The sequence below is a fragment of the Arachis ipaensis genome, chromosome B6, assembly GCF_059453495.1.
Source record: "Arachis ipaensis isolate K30076 ecotype BB chromosome B6, ASM5945349v1, whole genome shotgun sequence".
Classification (NCBI taxonomy): domain Eukaryota; kingdom Viridiplantae; phylum Streptophyta; class Magnoliopsida; order Fabales; family Fabaceae; genus Arachis; species Arachis ipaensis.
The window spans coordinates 101,076,340-101,083,054 of NC_142441.1; the positions used below are offsets into that span (position 1 = coordinate 101,076,340).

Genomic DNA, 6,715 nt, shown 5'->3' on the forward strand with positions numbered 1-6,715 from the left:
TCTTGTTTGAGTCTTGAGTCACATTATAAGTTTGGTGTCACTTGCATATGCATCTAGCATTTTTCGAAAATATCATGCATTCATAGTGTTCTTCATGATCTTCAAGTTGTTCTTGGTAAGTCTTCTTGTTTGATCTTGATGATTTTTTTGTTTTGTGTCTTTTCATGTTTGTCATATGCATTCTTGAATTCTTAGTGTCTAAGCATTAAAGAATTCTAAGTTTGGTGTCTTGCATGTTTTCTTTGCATTAAAAATTTTTCAAAAATATGTTCTTGATGTTCATCTTGACATTCAAAGTGTTCTTGGTGTTCATCTTGACATTCATAGCATTCTTGCATGCATCACATGTTTTGATCTAAAAATTTCATGCATTGCATCTTTTTAGTGTTTTTCTCTTGCATCATAAAAATTTCAAAAATCAAAAAAAAAAATATCTTTCCCTTTTTCTCTCATCAAATTCGAAAATTTGGATTGACTTTTTCAAAAATTTTTAAAATCAAATTGTTTCTCATGAGTCAAATCAAATTTTCAATTTGAAAATCTTATCTTTTTTCAAAATCTTTTTCAAAAATCAAATCTTTTTCAAAATTATTAGTTATTTTCGAAAATCTCAAAAAAAATATTTTTCAAAAATCTTTTTCTTATTTTTATACCAAATTTTCGAAAATAACATAATCAATTAATGTTTTGATTCAAAAATTTGAAGTTTGTTACTTGCTTGTTAAGAAAGATTCAAACTTTAAGTTCTAGAATCATATCTTGTGATTTCTTATGAATCAAGTCGTTAATTGAGATTTTAAAAATCAAATCTTTTTCAAAACTAATTTCAATCATATCTTTTCAAAAATATCTTCTTATCTTATCTTTTTCAAAAATATCTTTTCAAAATATCTTTTCTAACTTCCTAACTTCCTATCTTTTCAAAATTTGTTTCAACCAACTAACTAACTTTTTGTTTGTTTCTTAACTTTTTCAAAACCACCTAACTAACTCTCTCTCTCTCTAATTTTCGAAAATATCTCTCCTCTTTTTCAAAAATTTCTTTTTAATTAACTAATTATTTTTATTTTTATTTTCGATTTCAAAAAAAAAATTTCGAAAAATACTAACAAATTTTCAAAAACCAATTTTCAAAAATCACTAACTCCTTTTCAAAATAATTTTTGAAAATTATACCTCCCCCATCCTATTCTATTTATTCATTCATATCCTAACATCTCATCTCACATCTCTATTATTATTATCATTTTTCTGTCCATTCTTCCTTGTCATATGAGCAGGAGCAAAGATAAGAGCATTCTTGTGGAAGCAGATCCGGAACCTGAAAGGACTCTGAAGAGAAAATTAAGAGAAGCTAAATTACAACAATCCAGAGAAAACCTTTCAGAAATTTTCGAACAGGCAGAGGAGATGGCAGCCGAAAATAATAATAATGCAAGGAGGATGCTTGGTGACTTTACTGCACCTAATTCCAATTTACATGGAAGAAGCATCTCCATTCCTGCCATTGGAGCAAACAACTTTGAGCTAAAACCTCAATTAGTTTCTCTGATGCAGCAGAACTGAAAGTTTCATGGACTTCCATCTGAAGATCCTTTTCAGTTCTTAACTGAATTCTTGCAGATATGTGATACTGTTAAGACTAATGGAGTAGATCCTGAAGTCTACAGGCTCATGCTTTTCCCTTTTGCTATAAGAGACAGAGCTAGATTATGGTTGGATTCTCAACCCAAAGACAGTCTGAACTCTTGGGATAAGCTGGTCACGGCTTTCTTAGCCAAGTACTTTCCTCCTCAAAAGCTGAGCAAGCTTAGAGCTGATGTTCAAACCTTCAGACAGAAAGAAGGTGAATCCCTCTATGAAGCTTGGGAAAGATACAAACAGTTGACCAAAAAGTGTCCTTCTGACATGCTTTCAGAATGGACCATCCTGGATATATTCTATGATGGTTTATCTGAGCTATCAAAGATGTCACTGGATACTTCTGCAGGTGGATCCATTCACCTAAAGAAAACGCCTGCAGAAGCTCAAGAACTCATTGACATGGTTGCTAATAACCAGTTCATGTACACTTCTGAAAGGAATCCTGTGAGCAATGGGACGCCTATGAAGAAGGGAGTTCTTGAAGTTGATACTCTGAATGCCATACTGGCTCAGAACAAAATATTGACTCAGCAAGTCAATATGATTTCTCAGAGTCTGCATGGAATGCAAGCTGCATCCAACAGTACTCAAGAGGCATCTTCTGAAGAAGAAGCCTATGATCCTGAGAACCCTGCAATAGCAGAGGTGAACTACTTAGGTGAACCTTATGGAAACACCTATAACTCAACATGGAGAAATCATCCATATTTCTCATGGAATGATCAAAAGCCTCAACAAGGTTTTAATAATGGTGGAAGAAACAGGTTTAGCAATAGCAAGCCTTTTCCATCATCAACTCAGCAACAGACAGAGAACTCTGAACAAAATGCTTCTAATTTAGCAAATCTAGTCTCTGATCTATCTAAGGCCACTGTAAGTTTCATGAATGAAACAAGGTCTTCCATTAGAAATCTGGAAGCACAAGTGGGCCAGCTGAGTAAAAGGATCACTGAAATCCCTCCTAGTACTCTCCCAAGCAATACAGAAGAGAACCCAAAAGGAGAGTGCAAGGCCATTGACATAAGCGCCATGGCCGAACCTGTGAGGAGAGGAGAGGACGTGAATCCCAAGGAGGAAGACCTCCTGGGACGTCCAGTGATCAATAAGGAGCTTCCCTCTGAGGAACCAAAGGAATCTGAGACTCATCTAGAGACCATAGAGATTCCATTGAACCTCCTTATGCCCTTCATGAGCTCTGATCAGTATTCCTCTTCTGAAGAGAATGAGGATGTCACTGAAGAGCAAACTGCCAAGTTTCTTGGTGCAATCATGAAGCTGAATGCCAAATTATTTGGCATTGATGCTTGGGAAGTTGAACCTCCCTTGTTCATCAATGAACTAAGTGATCTGGATCAACTGACATTGCCTCAGAAGAGACAGGATCCTGGAAAATTCATAATCCTTTGTACCATAGGCACCATGATCTTTAAGGCTCTATGTGACCTTGGTTCAGGAATAAACCTCATGCCCCTCTCTGTAATAGAGAAACTGGGAATCTATGGGGTGCAAGCTGCTAAAATCTCATTAGAGATGGCAGACAGCTCAAGAAAACAGGCTTATGGACAAGTAGAGGACGTGTTAGTAAAGGTTGAAGGCCTTTACATTCCTGCTGATTTCATAGTCCTAGATACTGGAAAGGAAGAGGATGAATCCATCATCCTAGGAAGACCTTTCCTGGTCACAGCAAGAGCTGTGATTGATGTTGACAGAGGTGAAATAGTCCTCCAATGGAATGAGGACTCCCTTGTGTTTAAAACTCAAGGATCTCCCTCTGCAACCATGGAGAGGAAGCAGAAAAAGCTTCTCTCAAAGCAGAGTCACCCAGAGCCCCCACAGTCAAACTCTAAGTTTGGTGTTGGGAGGCCACAACCAAACTCTAAGTTTGATGTTAAACTCCCATATCCAAACTCTAAGTTTGGTGTTGGAGAGTCTCAACAAAGCTCTGCACATCTGTGAGGCTCCATGAGAGCCCACTGTCAAGCTATTGACATTAAAGAAGCGCTTGTTGGGAGGCAACCCAATGTTTATTTATCTAACTCTATTATTTTTCATATTTTCTTAGGTTAATGATCATGTGGAGTCACAAAATAAATATAAAAACTGAAAACGGAATCAAAAACAGCAGAAGAAAAATCACACCCTGGAGGAGCATCTGTCTGGCGTTCAGCTCCAGAACAGAGCATGGTTCTGGCGCTGAACGCCCAAAATGGGCAGCTTCTGGGCGCTAAACGCCAGAACAGGCATGGTTCTGGCGTTCAACGCCAGAAATGGCACACAGATGGGCGTTAAACGCCCAAAATGGCCACCAACCTGGCGCTGAACGCCCAGAGTTGGATACAAAGGCATTTTTACATGCCTAATAGGTGCAGGGATGTAAATCCTTGAACACCTCAGGATCTGTGGACCCCACAGGATCCACTCAGGATCTGTGGACCCCACAGGATCTCCACCTACCTCCACTCACTTCTTCTCACCACTCTCTTTCACAAAACCCCATAAACACTCTTACCCAAAAACCCTTCACCAATCACCTCAAACTCTCTTCCCCATCACCTCTTCACCACTCGCATCCACCCACTCTTCCCCATAAACCTACCTCATAAACTCCACCTACCTTCAAAATTCAAAACCAATTTCCCACCCAAACCCACCCATATGGCCGACCAATACCCCCCCTCCCTTCCCTATATAAAGCCCTCCATTCTTCATCAAATTCACACAACACACCCCTCTACACCCTTCTTGGCCGAAACACATCTCCCTTTCCCTCTCCATATTTCTTCTTCTTCTCCTTCTATTCTTTTGTTTATTGCTCGAGGGCGAGCAATATTCTAAGTTTGGTGTGGTAAAAGCATAGCTTTTTTTTTGTTTTTCCATTACCATTGATGGCATCTAAGACCGGAGAATCCTCTAGAAGAGGGAAAGGGAAGACAAAAGCTTCCACATCCGAGTCATGGGAGATGGAAAGGTTCATCTCCAAAGCCCATCAAGACCACTTCTATGACGTTGTGGCCAAGAAGAAGGTGATCCCTGAGGTCCCTTTTAAACTCAAAAGAAATGAGTATCCGGAGATCCGACATGAAATTCAAAGAAGAGGTTGGGAAGTTCTAACAAATCCCATCCAACAAGTCGGCATCCTAATGGTTCAAGAGTTCTATGCCAATGCATGGATCACCAAGAACCATGATCAAAGTAAGAACCCGGATCCAAAGAACTATGTTACAATGGTTCGGGGGAAATACTTAGATTTTAGTCCGGAGAATGTGAGGTTGGCGTTCAACTTGCCATACATGGAAGAGAACGCACGCCCCTACACAAGGAGAGTCAACTTTGATCAAAGGTTGGACCAAGTCCTTATGGACATATGTGTAGAAGGAGCTCAATGGAAGATTGACTCCAAAGGCAAGCCGGTTCAACTAAGAAGATTGGACCTCAAGCCTATAGCTAGAGGATGGTTGGAGTTTATTCAATGCTCAATCATTCCCACTAGCAACCGGTCTGAAGTTACTATAGACCGGGCCATCATGATCCATAGCATCATGATTGGAGAAGAGGTGGAAGTTCATGAGATTATACCTCAAGAACTCTACAAGGTGGCTGACAAATCCTCCACTATGGCAAGGTTAGCCTTTCCTCACCTCATCTGCCACCTATGCAATTCAGCTGGGATTGACATAGAGGGAGATACCCTCATCAAAGAGGACAAACCTATCACTAAGAAAAAGATGGAGCAAGCAAGAGAGCCCACTCATGGAGCTCAAGAGGCGTATGAAGCTCATCACCATGAGATTCCGGAAATGCCTCAAATGCACTTTCCTCCACAAAACTATTGGGAGCACATCAACACCTCCCTAGAAGAATTGAGTTCCAATACGGGACAACTAAGGGTGGAACATCAAGAGCACTCCATCATGCTGCATGAAATAAGAGAAGATCAAAAGGCAATGAGGGAGGAGCAACAAAGACAAGGAAGAGACATAGAAGAGCTCAAGGACATCATTGGTTCCTCAAGAAGGAAACGCCACCATCACTAAGGTGGATTCATTCCTTGTTCTTGCTTTCTCTGTTTTTCGTTTTCTGTATTATGTGCTTATCAATGTTTGTGCCTTTATTACATGATCATTAGTAGTAGTAACTATGTCTTAAAGTTATGAATGTCCTATGAATCCATCACCTCTCTTAAATAAAAATTGTTTTAAATTCAAAAGAACAAGAAGTACATGAGTTTCGAATTTATCCTTAAACTTAGCTTAATTATATCGATGTGGTGACAATGCTTCTTGTTTTCTGAATGTATGCTTGAACAGTGCATATGTCTTTTGAAGTTGTTGTTTAAGAATGTTAAATATGTTGGCTCTTGAAAGAATGATGACTAGGAGACATGTTATTCGATAATCTGAAAAATCATAAAAATGATTCTTGAAGCAAGAAAAAACAGCAAAGAACAAAGCTTGCAGAAAAAAAAGGCGAAAAAAAATAGAAAAAAAAATAGAAAGAAAAAGAAAAAGCAAGCAGAAAAAGCTAATAACCCTTAAAACCAAAAGGCAAGGGCAAATAAAAAGGATCCCAAGGCTTTGAGCATCAGTGGATAGGAGGGCTTAAAGGAATAAAATCCTGGTCTAAGCGGCTAAACCAAGCTGTCCCTAACCATGTGCTTGTGGCGTGTAGGTGTCAAGTGAAAACTTGAGACTGAGCGGTTAAAGTCAAGGTCCAAAGCAAAAACAAAGAGTGTGCTTAAGAACCCTGGACACCTCTAATTGGGGACTTTAGCAAAGCTGAGTCACAATCTGAAAAGGTTCACCCAATTATGTGTCTGTGGCATTTATGTATCCGGTGGTAATACTGGAAAACAAAGTGCTTAGGGCCACGGCCAAGACTCATAAAGAAGCTGTGTTCAAGAATCATCATACTGAACTAGGAGAGTCAATAACACTATTCGAAATCTGAAGTTCCTATAGATGCCAATCATTCTAAACTTCAATGGATAAAGTGAGATGCCAAAACTATTCAAGAGGCAAAAAGCTATAAGTCCCGCTCATATGATTGAAACTATGTTTCATTGATAGTTTGG

At 39.0% G+C, this 6,715-nt stretch overlaps 1 non-coding gene across 1 annotated transcript; it reads right to left on the reverse strand.

The window, feature by feature from the left end:
• Window positions 1-1,806: 1,806 nt before the first annotated feature.
• On the reverse strand, window positions 1,807-1,914 carry LOC148561965 (small nucleolar RNA R71). The gene has a single exon (XR_015887378.1). It is a non-coding gene; the product is annotated as a small nucleolar RNA R71 (small nucleolar RNA).
• Between the last annotated feature and the right edge of the window lie 4,801 nt (window positions 1,915-6,715).